We start from the raw sequence: 23314 nt of genomic DNA on the forward strand, positions 1-23314 counted from the left end.
AGCCTGGCTTGCTTCACTCAGCAGTAAATCTTCCATATTCTTCCACTTTCTGTCAAAAGTCAGGGTTTTGTTGTTCTTAATGGCTGAATAGTATTCCATAGAGTATATGTGTCACAGTTTTTCAATCCATTCATCCGTACGGGGGCATTTGGGTTGATTCCATGTCTTAGCAGTTGTGAAAAGTGCCGCAATAAACATCGATGTGCAAGCACTTTTCCAATGAGTAATTATTCTGTCCTTTGGGTAGATGCCAAGAAATGGGATTGCTGCATCATATGACAGTTCTATTTATAAATTTTTGAGGAATCTCCAAATTGTTCTCCACAGTGGTTGGACTAATTTACATTCCCACCAGCAGTGTAAGAGAGTTCCCCTTTCACCACACCCCCGCCAACACTTATCATTTTTTGTTTTTTTAATCTTAGCCATTCTGACTGGGGTTAGGTGGTATCTCATTGTAAAATAGAACTATTTATACTTTTTAAAGTATAAATTTTAGAAGAGCCTCTTTCTCCTAGAATTCAATCCCTAATACTATTTTCTTTTCATTTGTATTCACTCCCATAGGCAATCCCATCTTTTGCTATTCTGTTCTAGGCCTTCAGTTACAGCTAAGGCTGGTGATTTATAGCTTTTGCTCTAGGCTCTAACTCTGCATTTATTGGATGTCTGGAGATTCCTCCTGCACCTCAAGCTCACCATCTCTAAGAGTGTAATTAATGTCAAAATCTGCTCCCTTTTGAGATAAATAAAGGTAAAATTTTCTCAGTACCTAAGTTGGAATTATGGGAATGATTCTCAGGTCTTCCCTTTTATCTTTATCCTTCACTAGTTGCAGTATGCCTGCTTATTTCTATGCTTGTTGCTGCTTCCTTGGCTTAAGCTTATTGCCATCTCTTTCCTGAATGCTCATTATTATTGCCCTGCCCTGCCTTCTGTATCACTTTCCTCTAATACATCATCCGCACTGCCGGAGTTATCTTCCTATAACGCCTGTCTTCTGTTACTTTCCTATATAAATTGAATTCTGTCCCCTCCTCCTAGTTGCTTGTAGAGATGTTGGAACTCTGTATCCAGCAGAGCGGCTCTGCCTGTCTTCCTGCCATTCTGCCTTTCATCCTTACGTAAGGATGTTCCTCCTCCTTTTCTTGAATATCTTGAACTCTTAGAGCTCCATATATTATATGTGTGTTGGGGGGTAGACTTTAAAAAGTTCATGGACAACACATCTCATGAAAAACAATGTGTGGATTTGGAAAAAAAATGCATCAAAATAAAATTGTATTTTAATTAATTTTTTCACCAACTTTTTGAAGTACTCGCATGTATGTCTTATATTATACTTTTGTGGTCAGGTTCTGCATAGAACTTTTACCAAGAATACTTGTCCATGTGACAGCCATCTTCCGGTTCAGCTCAGGAAAGACTTTCTTGACTTACCCTTTCCCAATGACAGTGCCCTTTTCTATACAACCACCAGCAGTAGATTAGCACTTCAGTGACAGTCTTCAGTATCATGTGTTGATAATGTGTATGCTCAGGTTTGTGTGCTAGATGTAATAATGTCTGGCAGTGTCTAATAATGTAATCATCACACCCATGCTTATGAGTAGAGATGAGGTCTGCCTTTGGGAGAGTGAGCTCTTCTAGACTTTGGAAGGGGGATGCTGTCCAGGTAGTAGGAGTGGTGGTGAATGAAGGGGAGAATAGAAACTGAATATAGATCTTGATATCCTCGTGTCTCCAGGGTTGACAGATTCAGATGATATTTTATGGAGCATTCAAACTATTAACAGGAAACTCTACAAAAATAAAAGGAGCTTTAGTTAAGTAAAATAAATGTGAGGATTTAAAATACCAAAATACTTACTGTTTGGAATATCCACATTCTTGCACCTTTTCAGTGGGTAGATTGGCCATCGTTATCTTTATTTGTAGAGATTAAAGAAGAGCTGGATCAGGGACACCCAGGACATTGGCCACTTGCCACAGCATCAGTTTTGTCATTTGGAGACAGATTGTTGCCACCACCATAACCTCAAGGAGAATGAGAAAGTGGCGTATCATCTGCACACACAGATGTGATGGTATCAAGCACTTCTTATTTGCTAGGAGTGGCCTAAGTAAAGCTGCCAGATTGTGGTGGTTTTGCTTTTCTGCTTCCTTGTCTGGCAGCAAGGTGCGTGTTTTGTTTTCAGTAGGAGAGGAATAATAGCTACCATTTATTAGATACCTGTGTTACCTTGCTCTGAACATTGCCCGCAATAGTCCATCTTCTCTTCACCTTCAACTCTAAGGGGAGGTATTATTAGCTTTATTTTTACAGATGGGGGCATTGAAGCTCAGACAGTATAGAAATCTACCTGTGATTTTGCTTTCTTGTGGTATAGCACGATAAGATATTTTGAGAGGACAGAGATCATATTCACATGTCTTTTTATTACACTATATTGTTATAATGTTCTATTTTATTATTAGTTGTTGCTGGTAATACCTTGTTTTATCCAATTTATAAAGTAAACTTTATCACGTGTGTGGATGTATAGGAAAAAACCAGTATATGTAGGGTTCAGTACCATCTACAGTTTCAGGCATCCACTGGGTCTTGGGACACGTTTTCCCTAGATAAAGGAGACTACTGTAATAATTTTCCCCAGGTCTAGAGCTTTTGGTGGTAAGTCTAGGTGTGGGGCTTAGCTCTACAACTCCCGCATCTCTGTTCTTTCCCTGTGCCATACAACCTCTGGTCCTCAGAAACTTTCCTACAAGATCATATTGGATGCCACTCATCAAATGATCATTGTGACTTAACTAATTGGAGATTTATTTTAATGTTATAAAATTTTTTGTAATAATGAGTTACTACTTTCCAGGTGACTGAAATTTTACTTTCATTTCTGGGAGGTGACCTTTTTCCCCCTTGTTTCTATCTTCTCTCATAAACTTTAGTAGTATTGTGGTGTAATGGTGAGCGATTTTGTTCTCTGATTATTTTAGATACAGTATGAGTTAGGGTTGACTAGAGGGTTGGGAGAATGGACTGTAGACATGACATGTCAAACTGTTACTGCTATGTTTGTTAGTCTTATTTGAAAAAACAGGGGCCCCTGTGGGTGGAAGTTTATGGACCCATTTGTTGTAGTGGCTGCTCCTGTCCTTCATCCTCAGGGAGAAAACAAAAAACAAAAACAAAGTTACTTGTTGAATTGCACATGAAATCATTATGTCAGGTTTAGTATCATAGAGCTAGATTTGAGCTATAGCTCAGTTCTGGAATATGTGAAAATTGTCATGGTAATAATGAAAAAATAAAAAAGCCATCTCTGCAATGCAGCATTGCTATTTCCAACTGAGCGTTTGCAGATTTCTTGGGTATTTTTGTACATTTATGTTATAGACTTATTTGTCCAAATTTTAGATTCAGCGTATTTAATGAAACCAAATGATTGTACGGATTGAGTTATGATCTAACCCTATTCAATAGATGGTTGACTATGTGCTATTTTAGCCCAGGATATTTGTCCCCTGGTTTTTCAGTGTGAGTTTGGAGAAGGAAGTAAGGGTCATGGGGGGCAAGAGTAACTGTCATCAGTACCTGTGTTCATTTGTTTTTCTCTTGAAATACCTGTAAATGCAGAGCTCCAAGGCAGAAGCTGAAGTTGAGAAGAGGTTGCTCTCTCCCTGGCAGCTGTAGAAAGCTCAGCAGCTCCCTGTGGAGGGATGTAGGTTGTGCCTTTTCTAGGGATCCGACTGTGGCTGATGTAATAACAGATTAGAAAGTTAGGATCAAGAGAGCCAAGGTGGGGCAGGAAGTCAAAGGTAAGGATTCTGGCCCCTGAACAGAAACCAGGCAACTATTCAAATCAGGGAAGTAAAAATACAGATACCTAGTGGAGCAAGAACGCAGATACTCCAGAAGCAGCATGCAGTCTGAAACCAGGGAGGGGACATAGGTATGGAGAAAGGCAGAGACTGACTAGTAAGAGGTATAAGGCACTTCAACCACGGTTAGGAAAACCCAGCCTCTTTTGTACTTCTTATGATGGCCTTGGGATGGCTTCAAGGGCTTTCTGCTTGGAGCTGGGAAGGTGGGGCCATAGTAAGGGTGATCAAATTAGAAAAATAGAGACCTTTGTCTCCTACAGGTTAATTGTCCCTTATCTGAAATGATCAGCACCGGGGTGTTTCAGATATTGGCTGTTTTCAGATTTTGGATTATTTGCATGTACATCAACAGTTATCTTGGAGTCCCAACATGAAATTCATTTATGTTCCATGCACACTTTATGCACATAGCCAAAAAGTAATTTTATGCAATATTTTTGTATCACAGCATACAGCCCATCACATGAAGTCAGGTGTGGAATTTTTCACTTGCAACCTCAGGTTGATGCTCAAAAGATTGTGAAATTAGAAGCATTTTGGATCCCACATTTTCATATTAGAGATGCTGAATCTGTAGATTATTCTTTGACAGGTGGCTTCGTAAACAGCAACTTAAGGTATGCCCATTATATATATGGTCCTGTTCTGGACATTAAGAAATACAAGATGTGAGTCTTCAAAAATTTCACGGGAATTATGTATTATGGAAAAACTGCATGAATTTCAAATTTTTTTCCACTAAAACAAATTTGAACTGTAATTCTGTTTTCCCAAAACCTTTTTAAAGTCCCCTCATAGTTTTTGTCCTCAGAGGGCTTCTAATTGAATTGAGGAGACAAAGAATGGCTCTGAAGGGAAACCACACTGGAAAATACCGTAGGTTGGGCATCACATGTATGATACTAGTGGTGAGTTTTGTAGGAATTTGGAGGAAGGAGGGGCCTCTCTGGGCTAAGGTGGTCCCAGTAATGTCTAGAAGATAGAGTGAGTCTTAGAAAGGGGCAGTTTGGAATAAATAATGGGACTTGGGTGAGGACAAACGTACGTGGGTTTATGTTCCACATTTAATTTCTGTGTGATTTTTGGGCAAGTCCTTCTACGCTTAAAACCTGTTTCCTAATTTGTAAGATACTACAAAGTAATTCCCACCTTGCTTATGTCAGGGTTGTTGTGGAATAAATGAGATGATTTATGTGAAGGCCTTTGTAAATAGGATTGTGGATTTGAGCATAAGTTTGTTATAATTTGCCATTTGCAATAGGGAGCCTGGTGGATAGAAGCTTTGTTTTAATTCATTCATCATATGTAAATGAGATGGTACTTTTGCAATCAAAGGTTTTTAATGAAGGTCATGATTAGCTGTAGAAGGAAGGGCTATTTTTAAGTAAGCTTAGTATATGCCTGAAATTTCACATATAAACTTATAAATGCATAATTAGTATTGAAGATTAATGTTGAACGTGTATCTGAAATGATTTACATTTTTTTGGTTAATAAAATGAGGAAATGTGTTTGAAGAATAAGTTACTGAGCTATGCAAAAAATAGGAGTCCATTTAGTAGCAAAATTACATGATGCTTCTCATTCTATAATCTAAAACAGGCTATTTTTGGCATCGCTTTGAATCAGGGATGAGTTCCAGTTACAGGATTTAGTAATTAAAGCAGAGAAAAATATAAAGTAGTTTAGGCAAGGAAATTTATACTTGGGCTGGATCTGTTTCAAGGTTTAATTCGTTATCTCTAAGGGCTTCCCTGGAAGCCACTGATTTATGATCTTTATGGGGTCAAGAGCAATAGGAAATGCTAGAAGATTAGCCAAGGACACAGGTACCCCACTTTCTAAAATGCGAGTGTAAAACATTCTGCATTTACCTGGTAAGCTTGTTATCTGCAAAATTCTGGACAAAGGTTCAGAGATCCTTTGGCTTCACCCTATTTCTCTTGTCCTTAAGCCCTTTGCTTTTGTCACTTGCTTCCACTAACCTCCAGACCTCTGTCCCTCTGTCCCCTGCACTGGTCCCACCACTCCATTTCTCTAGTACTCCAGCTGCCTCTGCGTATCACTGAAGAACACTGCATCATGGTGCCATTTGGTACCACTCTACATTTGTACTTAATGATTGTAGATTGTTCCATAAAAACAGCTAAACAGCTTTTCACTTGGTCTGAGTCAGCAATCTTCTCTCAAGCTGGAAGCCTTATTTATCATGAACAAGTTATTATTATTTTATCTTTTTATGCCCATTGCAAAGAAGCTCATTAACTATTTGGATGAATTGAAACAACTGTTCTTTCGAGTCAGATTCTTATGCTTTTTGCCTGTGCAGCACTTAAAAGTGGTGATCACAGAGCCAAAACGAGGTCACGACATGCAAGGCAAGTCCAGCTCGTCTGGTCGAAGTAGGTCAGGAAGATGCATTGTGATTTTTTTTTTTAAACCTAGGCACTTGAAAAAATTAGCTTCTTTGACAAATATTTTTTAAGCGCTGTTTTTGTGCTAAATGATAGGAATTTAAAAAAATAAAGATTTCTCACAGGGAAGAATGGAGTTTAGGGTTCAAAAATATCTGAGACTACTCATGTAAAATGAACATTAAGAAAAGAAAGCCTAACTGTAACGTACAGGCGAAAGCATTAAATAATCAGAAAATCCATTTTTTCTTTGAAAAGCAATTATATTTACTATGAATTTCTCACCATTTTCAATCTCTAAATTCATTGGTCCCTGGCAGTTCAGTACCTTTTGTTGTGGTGTTGAATAAAACTAAACCTGAACTTTCCTTCCTTCCTTCCTTCCTTCCTTCCTTCCTTCCTTCCTTCCTTCCTTTCTTTCTTTTTTTTTTTACATTTAACACTGTACATCTTTGCAGTGTTCAAAATGAATTTTCCCAGCATGAATACCCCGCTTATTAGTCCAGTCAGAGATATTACCATACATACTATCAGCAATAGATAATTTTCCATTTTTGTGTTCATTAAGTGTTTTACTTGATTCCCTCCCTCCCACCTCCCTAAAGCTGATCTTGCTAAATCATCTTGGTTTTAGATTTCGTGTGCTCATTTGTTTTGTTCTGCACCCACATTGACTGAGAGGTTGCTTTGAACTCCTTACTATGTGAAGCCTGGGGACTATACTGAGATGTGTTGACTCTACCCTTGCTTGGGTGGATTGCAAAAGTGGTGGGTGGTGCCTGGTGGTCACGGGTGGCTGGTGCCAGGTGATTATGGGTGGGTGGCCTGGTGGTGCAGTAGCAGTAACTGGGGCTCATTACCGCCTGCTACATGTGCTAAGCCTGGCTTTTCTCATGGATTAGCTCATAATCCTCAAAGTCTCATTTTTGTGGTTAAGGAAATTTAGGTTTAAATAAACTGCACATAGTCTCTCAGTGTGTAACTGGGGAAGCCAGCTGAATGGTGGCATTCCATGCGGTGGACAGGGCCGTTGAGTGAAGTGACTGTTGAGGTTGGGGCATGGGGAAGAGGGCAGCTCTCACTCTGTGGGGAGGCAGATCTCTCAGGCCCCTTCAACTCCTGCCGGTGCTGTAGTTCAAGGATGTGGGCTGGAGTGTTTCCTGTGGCTTCCCAGGAGATGGACATGAGTATACACTATTTCAGGAGCAAGCTCTGCACCTGGGCACTCTGGATGGTGATGAGTGTTTATATTAACTTTGCATACTCCATATATCTCTAAGAGCAGAAATCAATCTCTTCATGTCACAGTTCCTTCCACATACACATTTTAGACTCCTCTTGTTCACTGCAGCTGGAACTAGATTCCCTTAGCTCCCTGCCTGTATCTCTCTCACCATTTAGCCCCTTTTTAGGTGTGGTATGGTGTCTTTCTACCTTTCTGTATGTAACTTCACCGTTGTCTGATTCATGGTTATATATTCATGGTTCTATTCCTACTGTACTAATGCATAGTAGGAAGCTAATATCAAAGGACATAATTACAATTTAGTTAATGATCTAATTGTCTTTTATTTGTGATTCTAGAATTAAGCAGTGACTCCTTCTGTAAAATAGAATGAGTGTTCCCGTTGGGTGAGCAAAGGAGGTTGGCTGTACAGGCAGAAGGGCTGAAGAAAGGATTGGGCAGTAGATTGCACAATTCAAGTTAAGAGGGGACTTTTGTTCTGCTGGCTTAGGTAAATGGGGCCCCTTCTGATGCCTGCTCTGAATCTCCTGTTTTGTTTTTGGGAAAGTGGCCTGTTTCAGAGTTTATTTTGATGACTCATTGCAGTTAGCACCAGTGACTCCATTCTTGCTTGGTCTAGTCTGCTGGGGCCTGTTACAGTAGCTCAGTTGGAAACAGTGGCCTCCTGTAAAGTTTGTTAAACACTGTCAAATTGATGGGCTGATGTGGCACAGATCTTATCTGGGCTGTTAGATTCTCTTGCTAGGAACTGTTAGCCCAAAGAAATGGGCCAGTCATGGATCTTTGCAAAGTCATGTTTTATCAGGATTCATTGTTTTACTAGGTAGTTACTGTTAATTAAATGGGAGAGGAAGAAAATAATATTTTATGACCCTGGTATTTAAGTCTGTAATAAATAATTTTTGAATGAATAAAGCTCTTAAAAGTGGGAGAATTTTCCTGTTTTCAGTCTCACTTTCTCTCTCTGGTGAGCACATGTGCCCTGTAGCAAATTTGGAGAAAATAGGAATAATAACAAATAAAGTTAAATAAATTCTTAAAAGAAAATGAAAATACACCGACCCAAGAATGTGAGACATATTTGTTTACTGAATGTGAGCTAGTAATTGTATTTATTTTAACTTACAGCAGTATATTCCTTCTTCTGCTTAGTTTACAATTATTTGTGCTAGTTTACTCATCCCTACCAAATAAAGCAAGGAGGTTTTTGCCTCACCTTCTATAAGAGTTCACTTGAATGTTGAATTGAATGGCAGGTCCAGTTATGGTATTCATACTGGCCCTGGTTTAAAAGAGTCAGAGCTGTTGTCGCAATGGGAATTGGAGCTCAGGTGATCAACCCGTGAGACCAAGGGGAGAAGCACAGTGATTGCTGTTCCATTGTGCTAGACATATGTTTCTCACTAAACAATTCATATTTGACATTCCTTTGAGATCTGTTTCTCTGAAGCTAATAGTGGCTGAATATTCTATAGTGTCTGCCTGTCTTTTGTAAATAGAACCTTACATGTGAAGAGTTAAGAACACTGGTGATGGGGTCCAGCAGGTAGTGTGGTGGTGAAGACACTGAATTGCCATACAACCAACTGTGGTTTGAATCCCAGGTCTGGTGACTTGAAACTGATGTTGAGTGCATGTGTATGCGTGTCCAAAATCTTGAGAGGAAAATGGAAGAGAAGGGGTTGTGGCATGGCCAATCCCTGGGGGTGTAATTGATTCCTCACTTTTCCTCTCTGTCTTTCCCCTGCGATTGCACATACTCTATGGCAAAAACTTAAAAAAAAACCAAAAAAAACAAAAAACCAACACTGGTGACATGATCTTATGTTTAGAAGTGAAAAAACACAGAATTTTAGCCTGGTTTAGGTGATAATTGTTGGAAAATGAAGTGGGGAAGTAGAGCTCTATCTAGAACATGTGTGAGTATAATATATATATATATATATACATATATATATACTAGATTCTGAGTTCTGGGAAACTGGAATTTGGAGACTTAAGAGATAGCAAAGACCAAAATAGTAAGCAAATCCAAATAAATCAGATTAGGATAATATTGACAGACTAATAGTGGGTCATTTAGATACAACCTGTACTCAGGTTAAATGTCGTCATGCCAAAATTATTTTACATTGATTTTGCATGTCATGGAATAAGTAAGATTAAAGAACAGATTACAGGGGAAACCTTTATTATCACGGACATTGTAAAATTCCTGTATACAAACCTAGAAACTTTATGGGATAAATTTAGTCACGTCTTTCATCAGAATGCAGAGGAATGTAAAAACATAAAGTGAACTGCTTATGAGGTGAATGGTCTTTACTGTATTTGAAATTACATAACCTCATATTGGTTATCTTAAAGCTATCTGGTCCTCTCTCTCTCTCTCTCTTTAAATTTAGAAAAAGGCATTTTTTAACTAGCTGGTGGCATGGTGGTTAAAATGGCTGGATCTCACATGGCTGACTCTGCTGTTCAAGTCCTGGATTCAGTGCTTGAAAAACACATCTGGTGGGAACCAGCAGTTAGCGTAATGGCTATGTCGCTGGACTCCCACGTAGTTGACATGGTTCACATCCCGGACCCGGTGGCTTAGAACTCACGCCAGGTGCATGTGCGTGCGCGCCCAAGATCCTGAGAGGAGAATGGAGGAGAAGTGATTGCGGCGTGACCATCCCCCCTGGGGGGTGATTTCTCGCTTTCTGTCTCTATGTCTCTCTCTGTCTGGCGAGTGCACGTGCCATATAGTGAAAATCTCTCTCAAAAAAAAAAAAAAAAAAAGAAAAGAAAAGAAAAACACATCTGGTGCATATGTGTGCTCCCAAAATCTCAAGAAGAAATTGAAGGAGAAGGGATTGCAGCATGACCGTCCCCACCCTGTCCCTTCTCTCTTTCATTGGCAAGTGGGGGTGCCCTCTAGGAAATTAAAAAAAAAAGCAATCATGAGTGAGTGGGAGAGAGAAACAATTGAAAAAAATCTGGTCACCGTGGTTCGTGTCCCGGACCCGGTGGCTTAAAACTCACGCCGGGCGCGTGTGCGTGCGTGCCCAAGATCCCGAGAGGAGAATGGAAGAGAAGGGATTGCGGCGTGACCATCCCCCCTGGGGGGTGATTTCTCACTTTCTGTCTCTATGTCTCTCTCTGTCTGTCGGGCGAGCGCACGCGCCCTACAATGAAAATCTCTCAAAAAAAAAAAAAAAATCTGGTCACATCGTAATCCCTTTTATCCAGCCCTCTAACTCCTCAGTATCTTGGGCATCCTGTGTGCCATACATGTCTCAAGCCAACTGGGCTAGGGATCGAAGCCAACCCCATGGTCAGCTACATGGCTCCCAGGCTGTAGTTCAGTATGCTCCTGACTAAGCTATTCACCTGTGCCAGATAGAGGCTTATTTATTTTTTCTAGGTGGTTATTTATCCGTTCACTGAATGATATAAGGGATTTTTAAATTTAGTAGTAAGTAGTTTAACAATTCGATAGACATTTTGATATCACTATATTGAGGATTTTTTTAGAACCCTGATGAGTGAGGATCACCGAGTTTGTTCTTATGTTCATTGATTTGCTCATTCTTTTATTCAGCAAATATTTGAGTGTTTGTGTTTTTCATCACAGAATTTCTGTTCCTAGATATTGATATGAATGCCTTTAACCCAACTATCTGATGGCAAAAACCCAGGACTGTACTGTCCACCATAGTAGCCACTAGCTATATATGTTGCTGTTTAAATGAACATTAATTAAAATGGAATACAAAATTAGTTCCTTAATGGACTAATTCAGTCCACATTTCAAGTGCTCAGTCCATCACTTCCTGTGACTAGAGGTCACCTTGTTGAACATGCCACTGTGTGAAATATCTCTGTCCTTTCAGGAGCAAAGTTGGTCAGTGCTGTTTCACAGCATCCCTCAACTTAATATTTCAGAGACTTCCCAGCATCCTCATTTATATCTCTCCCAAGACCTACATCTTTCAGATTGATTTCTTTTAAAAAATTCTCCCTTGTTAGGACCAGCAGATGGCATAATGGTTATGTTGCTGGACTCCCGCATGGCTGCCATGGTTCGAATTCCAGACCTGGCTGCTTGAAAATCATGCCAGGCGCGTGTGCATGTATGCCCAAAATCCCAAGAAGAGAACGGAGGAGAAGAGATTATGGCATGGTCATCCCTGCTGGGGGATGATTTCTCTCATTTTGTGTGTCTGTCTCTCTAGTGAGCACACATGCCCAATTGTAAAAATCTCAAGAAACAAAAACAAACCAACAATTCTACCCTTCCTTGTCTTTCTTACTTGTCATCTGAAATAAGGCTTAAATTCAGTTTCCAGTTCTGTGAAGGCTTTTCTGTCACTGCCACCCTCCAACAGCAGTCACTCCTCTCTGTTCTGTTAATACCACTTAGACATATCTCTGTTGGAGCCCTGCTCACATGACAGCTACTGGCTTGTTTATGAAACATATTCTGATGGACCAAGAGATTCATGGGGGTACAGGATTGGGCTTCAGTCATTTCAGGGTAGGGATACACACAATGCTAATATGTAACCACAAGTGTGTGTTTATTGAGCAGATAGAGAGAGGCATGGGTGGACAAAGGAGATCGAAGTAGGTTGCATTCTGAAGGCTAGAGACCAATGGATACCTGCAAACTAGACAAGAGGAGTGTGCTTCCAGCAAGGAGAATGTCACGGACGCAAGCCCAGAGGTAGGAAATTACAGGGCAGCCATGCTCCAAGATGGTAACCACAGGTGCACTGTTAGTACCACTCAAAGCTTAACTGCAGCCATAACAGAATTGAGAAGGTGACCTTCCAGATAAGGGAACCTCCCATGCTGGGCAGTTGTACACCTTAGTAGAAGTGTTGTGTTTAACTTAATAGCCTGACTGTTTAACTTTAGAGGAGTTAACATATACGCTTTCCACTGTGAAATGAGACTGCATTCTCACAGTCTAGTTCATTCTTTAGGACCTTTAAACTTTCTCACTTATGTTAGAGTGTAGGGGAAAAACTGTGTGCATACATGTCCAGAAGGAGAGAGTGTAATATAGGTATTAGAAATAGTGACTTTGTAGTCAGACTCATTCTGATGGTTCCTTTTCCTAGCTGTGTGATCCTGGTCAAGTCACTTCTTTTCTTCTTTAATTTGCCAGGGTGTGTGTATGTATTTGCCAGTGAGAGAGATAAGAGAAAGGGAGCGAGCATCCCCCCCGCCCCCAATAGGGTGTCGTCATACCATAATCCCTTCTCCATTTCTCCATCCTGTTAGGCTTTTTTTTTTTTTTTTTTGAGAGATTTTCACTGTAGGGCGCGTGCGCTCGCCAGACAGCCCCCGCCCCCAATAGGGTGTCGTCATACCATAATCCCTTCTCCATTTCTCCATCCTGTTAGGCTTTTTTTTTTTTTTTTTTTGAGAGATTTTCACTGTAGGGCGCGTGCGCTCGCCAGACAGACAGAGAGAGACATAGAGACAGAAAGCGAGAAATCACCCCCCAGGGGGGATGGTCACGCCGCAATCCCTTCTCCTCCATTCTCCTCTCGGGATCTTGGGCACGCACGCACACGCGCCCGGCGTGAGTTTTAAGCCACTGGGTCCGGGACGTGAACCGCGGTCGACTACGTGGGAGTCCAGCGACATAGCCATTACGCTAACTGCTGGTTCCCAATCCTGTTAGGCTTTGAGGCATACATGCACACATGCCTGGCATGTTTATTAAGCTGTTGGGGGCAGGATTCACACTTTGGGATCAGCCATGTGGGATCTGGCTCTCTAAACCACTAGGCTCTGGGCAAGTCACCTTCTGATCCTAATTTCTTCTTTTCAAAGAAATTTATTTTCTTTCTTTCACGGGGAGTAGACACTCTTGATAGGATCTCTTCATGCTGCAGTCTGCCTCTGCACCTTGCTCTCCCTAGCCTTCCAGCCAGCCAGGACCACAGACATGCACACTCGTTGTTTCAGGTTGACCCAGGATCCAAACCTCTGTAGTCCACACGACATCAGCATTGCAGAGTGGTGTGCTACTCGCTGCACCACCATGGCCAGTCCTGTCACTTAGAGATAACACCTGCCTGTGAGAACCCCGTTAAATATATGTGAGATGTTAGCACTGTGCTCAGTCCTGAGAAAAACATTGACTAAAATATAACTAATAACAAAACAATCATCCCTTAGCCTTTCACTCAGTGGGTAAATTCATAATTATGTTGCCCAAAGGAAGAGTTAACACTTGATATCTAAACATAAATGGTCATCCAGAAAGCACATACGTTATTGGACACTTTTCTTTACTCTTAGGCATGGTTGTCTAAATAGAACCATCTCTAAAGTGAAGTATGTGGTGCTGGCTACTCCCAGAATCATCAGGTCGAATCAGCTGATCTGGTTGAGGTAAAATTAGACCTGAGTAATCTAAAACCCAGGGATAATTTTCTGTATTTGGAAATAAGGTGAACACTTAGGTAAATTACTTAGGAAAAGATTCACTTTTCTCTTATAGTCTGCATAATTAAGAGCGTGCTGTACAGCTGCTCCTAAGGAGGAATAAGAAATTGTGTCCCTCTTTCCATTTTAAATAGGCAAACCAGGATATGAATAAAATAGAGTATCACAGTATGGTCATTCTTTTTTTTTTTTTTTTTAATACTCGTAAAAGAATGCTAACAGTCTTAAATGTGTTGTTTCTCAAAATCTACCTACCCAGGGACCAGCAGTTAGTGTAATGGCTATGTTGCTGGACTCCCACGGAGTCGACCGCGGTGCGAGTCCTGGACCTGGTGGCTTAAAACTCACGCCGGGCACGTGTGCGTGCATGCCCAACATCCCAAGAGGAGAATGGAGGAGAAGGGATTGTGGTGTGGCCACCCCCCCCGGGGGGTGATTTCTCGCTTTCTGTCTCTCTGTCTGTCTCTGCCTGTCGAGCACACGTGCCCTATAGCAAAAACCTCTTCAAAAAAAAAAAAAAAAATCTACCAACCTATATATAATTTCCTGCTTGACTAGTTAATTGTTTTTAATAGACTCCAAGTTGCATTTCTTCCATGGTGGAATTGCATCCTGTCCTTTGACCTTCCCAGAGCTGTTTAGCATAATCCACCTCACTTCTGAGCTGTTATGTTCTTCCTTTCTTGTATCTACTTTATTGTATTAAAATTATCTGCTTGTATCTGCCATCCTCACAGGATTGTGAATTCTTTCATTAGTACGCATTTCCTTACTCATATTTGTGTGTTCAGTGTTTAAAGAGGAGCTGACTTATGCAAGGTGCTTGGTACAGTTTTGCTGATTGAATGAATACCTATTCACTAAAAATTTCTTATATGTGTTCTTCCCAAGTAAACCATAACTCTGAATAAGAAACTATATTATACTTTTTGGTACCTCAAAGCTCTAACACATCAGTAAACATCTATTAGATTGCCTGATAGCCTTGCTGTTAATATCTGGTATCCTGGAAACTTTTCATAGGGTCTATTCTTCAGGTATTAAGTGTTTCTTACTATTTTAGTCTCATGTATACTATAAAATATTTACAATGGCCACCAAAATTTTTTTTAAATCTAAATATTGTGGTGGTATAATTAATGCAACTGTCTGATCTGGTATCATTGTTGTGTGAAGGATCAGTGTTAGGTTGTCAGGAAAAGTCATGATGTGTTTTTCTCTTTTTTCTAAGTAAAAATGTGAAAAATGTATCATGACTTTCACGGCAACCCAATATTACACTCATTCTGTAGACAGTAACAACGCTTATTATGTGTATGTTGTTGAGTAAATGAACTGAATAGTCCAGTTAAATGTAACTATATCATTCTTAGCTTTTTGCTTTTTTGCCCTTTGGCCATTATTTGCTGAGTCCTTGAAGTTAATTTTAGAGCTTAGTCTAGGATAAAGGGTTGGAATTATACAGGAATTCACATACTTTATTAGCTCGCTGCTTAAACTAATTAAAAAAAAAAAAACTAGTTCTGGGATTAGAGCTCCCTTGATGAAATTGTCGAATATGAAATTTGAATTTAATACTTTCCTGAAGGCTTGAATGCATTTTACTTACTGTTTTTTTTTCTTTCCTTTTTTTTTTTTTTAGTTTTAATTTTAATTGCTCTTCCTACTGATAACTGAGCCAGAGTGGTGATGCTCCCAGAGGGAAGTTTCTGCAACCATTAAGTCAACGATCATATGGTAAGAATGTATGTTTTTTATTCTTCAAGTTATTTAATTTCCATAACATGTAGTTTAGAAATTTAATTGGAAATAGAACAGTATAAAATATTTTAAACATCAAATTCATGTTAATATATTTAAACATATAAATACTAACAGCAGATCATATTTTAGAGTTTTAGATCTGAACTAACAGTTCAAAACTTTGAAAGAGAAAAAATATAACTTAATACATTGATTTTATATTAATTTTTTTGTGTGAAAAACTCATAGCCTTTATGACTTATTAAACTGAAATCTCATTTTCTTTCCTGTATTCCTTGCCCATTTACTTTTTACTTGCTGGGATTTGATCTGTTCTTTATTATCTGAATTTTGCTAATAATGAATGGGTATGAGAAGCCAAGATGATGAAACTTAGTCAGTTTTACTATAACTTACTCTGAACTGAGATGGTAGTGATTCCAGTAGTGGCTAAAATGAGGTTTTTGAATTATTTATGGATTTAAATAATCTATATTGCCTTATGTCTGAGGGATAATTGAGGAGTAATGAGACATGGCAGACTAGTAGGGCAGGTCATTTTTTTGAGCTTCGCTTTCTTCATGTGGAAAATACTATCATCTATCTTGCCTGTTTTATAGAGTTGTAAAATTCAAATGAGATAATGTGTGTGAAATTGTCTTTCTCTTTTTTTTTTGGAAGAGTGGAGAGAGAATAACAAAAGTCTTTTCAGTTTAAAATGATATTGAGAGAACAGAATGTGGAGGGAAATATGTTTTACTAGGAGCTGGAATACTTGATTTCTGATCCTCATTACCCCAAGCTGGGGCATATCATTACATCAAGTTACTGTAGGAGCATTAAAATTTATTTCCATACTTAGAGGAATTAATTCTCTACAGAGGAAGTAATCTAGATATCAGTATCTGATATCTGGGAAGTCTCAATGTTTTGAAATTTAATATTGGGCCAGTTGGTGGCTTGATGGTTAGGGTGGTTGAATTCTGCATGGCTGAATTTGCAGTTTGAGACCTGGACCTGGATGCTTGGAGAACATGCTGTGTGTATGTGCATGCCCAAAATCTCAAAGGGAGGGAGAAGTGAAGGAGAGAGGATTATGACATGGCCATCCCCCATGGAGGGGGGGCTTTCTCAGTTTTCCTCTTTCTCTATCCTTTTTCTCTCTCCAGTGAACACATATGCCCTCCAGCAAAATAAAAAACAAATATCACATTCTGAAAATACCATGAATCAATGGAAAGTCACAGAGGACACTGGAAGTCACAGAGGACATTTTGAATTGAATGAAAGTGAAATAACAGTGTAACAAAATATATCAGATGCATCTAAAGCACTACTTTAAGGAAGCATTTTTCATTGTTTAGATTGAATATTTCTAATCCGAAAATCCAAAATCTGAAATACTCCAAAATTCCAAGCTTTTTGAATGCCAACATGAGTCACAAGTAGAGTATTCTATACTTGATCTCGTACTTTGTCACAGTCAAAATGCTGCCATACAACAGTATTGTATAAAGTTACCTTTGATGTATGTATAAGGTATATATGAACATAAATGAATTTTCTGTTTAGACTTGATTCTCACCCCCAAGATATCACATGTATGTGCATATATACCAAAATCACAAAACTATTTTGCTTCCAAGCATTTTGAATAAGTGATATTTAACCTGATTAGAAAGTAAGTTTGAAATGGGACCAGCAGGTGGTGTGGTGGTTAAGGCACTGAATACTCCCACATGGCTGACAATGGTTTGAGTCCTGGAAATGGTGACTTGCTTTCTCACTTTCTATCTCTATCTCTGTCTCTCTCTGACAAAATTAAAGTAAATTAAATGAATAAAGTTAAATAATTCTTTAAAAAGAAGAAAACAAGTTTGAAACAGTAATCTAAACTTTTACTTTCAGAAATCATAAACTGAAGAGCAAATTAAGCCTAGAATAAGAAAGGAAAGAAATAATAAAGAGCAGAAAACAGTGAAATGGAAAATAAACAAAAATCTGTCAAACTAATACTAGTTCTTTGATGAGATAAGGTTGGTAGACCTGTAGCCAAACTAATCAGGATCGAAAAGAGAGAATACAGAAATTCCTAATGTAAGAAAACCAAGTGGTACTATTATTTCAGATCCAACAGCTATTAAAAAGAATAATGAGGCATATTTGAACCATGTGATGTTATTACTTTTTAAAAATATTTAATTTTACTTATTTTAATTTTCTATAGGCCACATGTGCTCATCAGAGAGAGAGAGGGAGAGAGAGAGAAAGCAAGCGCCAGTTCGAGGACTTGAACTGCAGTTTGCCATGTGGGAGTCCAGCACCTTAATCATCCTATGGCACCTGCCGCCCCATAATGTTATTACTTTTGATAACGTAGATAAATGGACACATTCGTTTAGAGAGACAACCTACCAAACAGCACTCAAGAAAAAAGCTGTATGTGGTACTTCAAAGTTGACTAGTGCTTTAAAGTACTGAATAGCTCTTTCTTAATGAAATTAAGTTTGTAGTTGTAACTCCCCACACGAAGAAAGCTCTGAGCCCACATGGCCTCACTGGTCAGTTCTCCCAATCTTTAATGGTAGCTATACAGAAAATCTTGAGAAAACAGAAGAGAGGAAACACAGACTTATTTTAAGAGACTAGTATTAACTTAATTCAAAAAATAAATATATTATTTAATACAGTATTACCAATTTGAATAAGTTAATATAAAAAAGGATAACATCATTTCCAAGTGCTATTTATTCCAGGAGTGTAGATTTGGTTTAATAGTTGAAAATCAGTGTAACTTATAATATTAATAGAATATACAACAGAATCGTAAAAACCTATACAGTCACTTCAGTAGATGCAGGAAAAGCATTCAACAATATTCATTATCCATTTATGATAAAAACTCAGAAAAATAGCAATAGGAGGAAAATGCTCAGAGAAGTAAGGATAGAAGGAAGCTTTCTCAACTGGGTGAAAGGTGTCTGTGAAATGCCTACAACTAATATAATTATTGGTGAAGGAGTGAACGCTTTTGTTTAACTTAAGGAGCAGGGTACAGATGGTCACATATTCCCACTCAGTGTTGTACTGAGAGCCTCATCAGGGCAGTGATGCAAGAAGAAGAAATAAAATGCACACAGATAAGGAAAGTAGAAGTAATCAAATTCAGAATTTTTCTAGCAGGGTAGCCTGAAAAATGTAGATTTTTGCCTTCCACCCTCTGTGATGCAGGGGAGAGGACAACTGAGATGCGAATAGTTGCCGAAAGGCAATTTCCAGTATCTGCTACACTTTGTTTTGTGTTTTGATATGGATCTGAAAGTCATAAAAGCAAGGCAACATTTATATCACTCATAGTTTTAAGTTACTGTTTTCTTTAAAGTTGAAAGTGAGCCTTAACTCTTTGGAGAGTCTCTTTTCAGCCTTTTCTTCATTCTGTTAAAATAAGGGGGAGGGACCAGCAGTTGGCATAATGGCTATGTCGCTGGACTCCCATGTAAAGACCCGGTGGCTTAAAACTCATGTTGGGCGCGTGTGCGTGCGTGCCCAAGATCCCGAGAGGAGAGTGGAGGAGAAGGGATTGTGGCGTGGCCATCCCCCCTGGGGCGTGATTTCTCGCTTTCTGTCCCTCTGTCTCTCTCTGTCTGGCAAGCGCACACGCCCTATAGCAAAAAAAAAACCAAAAAACCTCTAATAAATAAATAAATAAAAATAAGGGGGAAAGCTGTGGTACTTAGAAGTTATGTATTGGTTTAAAATTCCATTAAATAGCTCTTGTTTTTAAATTCAAAGTAAAGAGCTATCCAGAAATGTTAAGATGTCTTCTTAAATTCTGAAGGCAAACAATTATTTACATTAAACATATTACAGCTATCATATAGCTTTGGATGAGTAAAATTGTTTGTATGCTTGCTGTCTGTATCTTAGAATAACTTGACTTGTTTTGTATACCAGTATAATCCATGTGTTTTGCCTATTGAGTTCTGCTCAATAATTTCCAAGTAGCTGCTTATTTTTATGATGGGTGGCAGTGTAGAATTGAGGGCATCTGAGTTCTGATCCCTTTTGCCTAGATGGTTATGTGACAGCATAGTGTTTGGTTTTACTGGAATATTTCTTTTCTTTTTTCTTTTCTTTCTTTCTTTTCTTTCTTTCTCTCTTTCTTCCTTTATTAATTGGAATATTTCTAAGTCCCTATAATGAAATAATTTTATAGCCTGAGTAGAATACTTGCAAATTTAAACAGATGTGTGGTTTAGGGCCAGCCCATGGTCTGGTGATTAAAGGAGTTGGATTCTATAAGGCTGACCTTGTGATTTGAATTGTAGACCCATTGACTTGAAAAAACACACCAGACGTGTGTGCCTGTGGCCAAAGGCCTGAAAAGAGGGAGAAATAAAGTAGAAGGGATTGCAGCATGACCATTCCCTGTTTGGGGGTACTTTCTCCCTCTCCCTCTTGCTGTCTCTCTGGGAAGTACATGTACCCTCTGGCAAAATTAAAAACATGTACACATGCACACAGAAATAATGGTTTAATACTTGCATGCCTTTTTATTTTAATGACAGCTTACTGGCCATGCCAGTAAATGCTGATACTTGGAATGGCAGAGTGGTACGGTGAAGTGTAAACTTAGGAATTAATAGAAAAGCTTGAGTTTAAGTGTGAAAAACATACAGGTTTAAGATTTTTGTGCAAAAATTCACTTAAATCCTTGAGCCTTAGTTTCTTCATCTATGAAAGGAGAAAAGTAATCTTGAGAGCTGCTGGAAGCATTAGAAATAATACTCAAAGCATCTAGAAGGCAGTAGGCACCCACATGTGACTGAGAGAGGCGCTTTGTTGAAGCAGCATTATCAGCGTTTTAGTATGTTTCTGTGCTTACAAATTATGTTATTTTGGATAAGTTGCTCAGCCTTTATGAGTCCTGATTTCTCTATCTGTTAGGTGGAGGTAGTACTAAACTCTATGGTTGTAACGGAATGTATATGATGCAATGTGTGTAAAATGCTTTTGTATAGAACATGTTCTCATATATAATTGTTGAACCAGTTTACCAGCCACCATTAGCTTTATGATTTTGATTTTTCTGGTTGATTTTATATAAAGTTAATTAGAAATGATGATTATTTTTCTGATCGTGATCATTATTTATTTGTTAGACTGTGGAGAAGAATGGAGCTTTTAGGATGCCATAGTGGGATGTTTTGAGACCAAGTACATGGGTTGCAAATTTGAGATTTTTTTTCTTTATTAGCTAATATTCCTCTTACTGCTTTTGCAGCTGAAAACATTGGAAATAATTAACAAAAATAACCATTTAATTTATTTTAACTTTGTTTCATGAGCAGTTTCTAGTTGCCAAAAATACGGCTTATCCAAATGTCTCTTGTTTTTATAAATGAGGAAATTCAGGTTTAGTAGTACACTTGTTGAGGAACAGTTGAATGGACATTAGCAGTTGCCTTCTAATGTTCATTCAGAGGAAATTTATACTTGAATTTCCTTCTACTGTTCTTAACCCACAAAAAGGGTAATTTCATACAGTTCAGGACATGGTGAAATCATTTTCTTCACACACTTGGCAAATCATCCCGTTTTGTTATTTTTTAATTTGCTGTTTACTGTTGGAATTTAAATTAATTTTTAATGGGTTTCAGGTTTTATTTTGTAATTTCTGTGACATATGTCTTTTTTTTTAATTTTTATTTTAATTTGCCAGGGGGCACATGCACTGGGGAAATAAGAAAGTACCCACCATGGGGCATAATCATGCTGCCACCTCTTCCCTTCCATTTCTCCCTCCTTTTGGGATTTCGTGCCTGCCCACATACCTGCCCGGCATGTTTTTCAAGGCACTGGGCCTGGGACTTGAATCACACAGTAAGCCAAGTGGGATCCAACTGTTTTAACCACCAGGCCATGGGCTGGCCTGTGAATGTCATTCTTAAGTAATTGACACACAACAGTAGCTTAGAGAAAAGTACATCTTGGTGTTTTCATGTGATTCATTTTTATTTTTAACAAAAAGAGATGTTAACAATTTTAGTTTTATTTAAAAGAGCATTAATTTAACAAATATTGAGATTTTTGTTTGTTTGTTAATTGCCAGAGTGTGTGTACTGGCAGAGAGAGAGGAAGAGAGAGGAATATGCATCCCCAGTGCTGGGGTTGGGGGGTCATATCACAGTCTTGTCCGTTTCTCTATCCTGTCAAGATTTTGGGTATGCACGTACCTGGCATTTTTTCTTGTTGCTGGTGCTGGGACTTGGACTATGGTTGGCTATGTGGGATCTGGCTCCTTTAACCATTAGGTTTTGGGGCTGGCCCTAGTGTATAATATAAATAATAATAATGCAATAAACCACTTAGGAGCTTTTCATAAATACCTGTGTGATTACTGACTGTGGTGGCAAAAAATGGTCTTTCTTTCTATCCAATTAAAGTGAAAAGGGTGGTAATTAAAAAAATTTGTCTTGTAAGCATTTATTTATTTTTAAAGTGTTTTTGTTTGTGTGTATGGTGTTTTAGACAGGGGCTTGCTGTGTTGTAGTTCTTCTGCCTCAGCCTCCAAAGTAGCTAGGGTTACAGTTGTGCACCACTGCACCCGGCTTTTATTTTTCAGTGCAAATACTATCTAGTATTTGTTTTGCACTTTATAGCTTTTGGAGAGCCTTCACGTGAATCATCTCATTGCAGTCCTTTGAGATAACCAATGTAATTGCTTCTATAGTTTAAAAAAGGACTTAAGGCTTATCAAGGTCTAAAATGACTTACTCTTGGGCTCAGGTCTCGAAGAACTGGGACTTTTGCTTGCTGGCTCTTCTTGTTTGCTGCTGTGTTAGATTTCCGGGCCTCTTCGAGAAGAGCTGTCTACGTCTATACTGTCTTAGATGGTAGTCTTTGACTAGTTTGGTAGAACAAATTTCCTCCAAGTGAGGTAACTAAGTGAAAAGCTTCTTAGGAATTTAGTTAGCATTTCTTCTGCTGTTCCTGTTATGCCTTCTGTGGCTTTTTGCAAGTACTCTTTGGAGCTGTCCCTGTCTAGTTGCTAAATTTTTTTTGAGGTCTGTGTCTTCTGTTGTATTTGTTCTTGTGTCTGTGGCTAACAGTAGACTCATTCTGTGTGTGTGTGTGTGTGTGTGTGTGTTTTATTTCAATTTATTTATTTGCATTCATTCACTGTACATCATTACAGCATACAAAATGAGATTTTCCATCCAGTGTACACTGTATATTGTCTCGATCAAGCAGATCAACAAACATGTTATTGTTAGCAAATAATCTTCCATTTCTTGTTTTCTGTATGTTTTGCTTTTTTTCCCCCCATCCTTGATTCCCTGTCTCTTACCCTCTACCATCTCCCACTCTCCTCCCACACTGTCTCTGGTATCTATGTTTGCTTTCTATACTGTTTTCCCCCCACATTTTATTGAATTACTAAAGACTTTAATTAATCTAAATTTTTCATAGCAAACACAGGTGATATATACATTTCCATGAACACAAGTCTAACTTTACGCATCCTATAAAGTAGCACCTAGCTGGGGCTATATATCTTACTGCAGTCATTGAA

The 23314-nt window shown here is 38.7% G+C and overlaps 1 protein-coding gene across 2 annotated transcripts in view; it reads left to right on the forward strand.

The window, feature by feature from the left end:
• Positions 1-15642: 15642 nt before the first annotated feature.
• Positions 15643-23314, forward strand: part of WASF3 (WASP family member 3) — a 95486-nt gene continuing 87814 nt past the window's right edge. For both annotated transcript variants that reach the window (XM_006163272.3, XM_006163273.3), the window contains exon 1: positions 15643-15732. The gene's annotated coding sequence lies outside the window, so the exon portion shown is untranslated. The remainder of the gene's footprint in view (positions 15733-23314) is intronic.

This window comes from Tupaia chinensis, unplaced genomic scaffold (assembly GCF_000334495.1).
Source record: "Tupaia chinensis unplaced genomic scaffold, TupChi_1.0 Scaffold141887_1, whole genome shotgun sequence".
Taxonomy (NCBI): domain Eukaryota; kingdom Metazoa; phylum Chordata; class Mammalia; order Scandentia; family Tupaiidae; genus Tupaia; species Tupaia belangeri.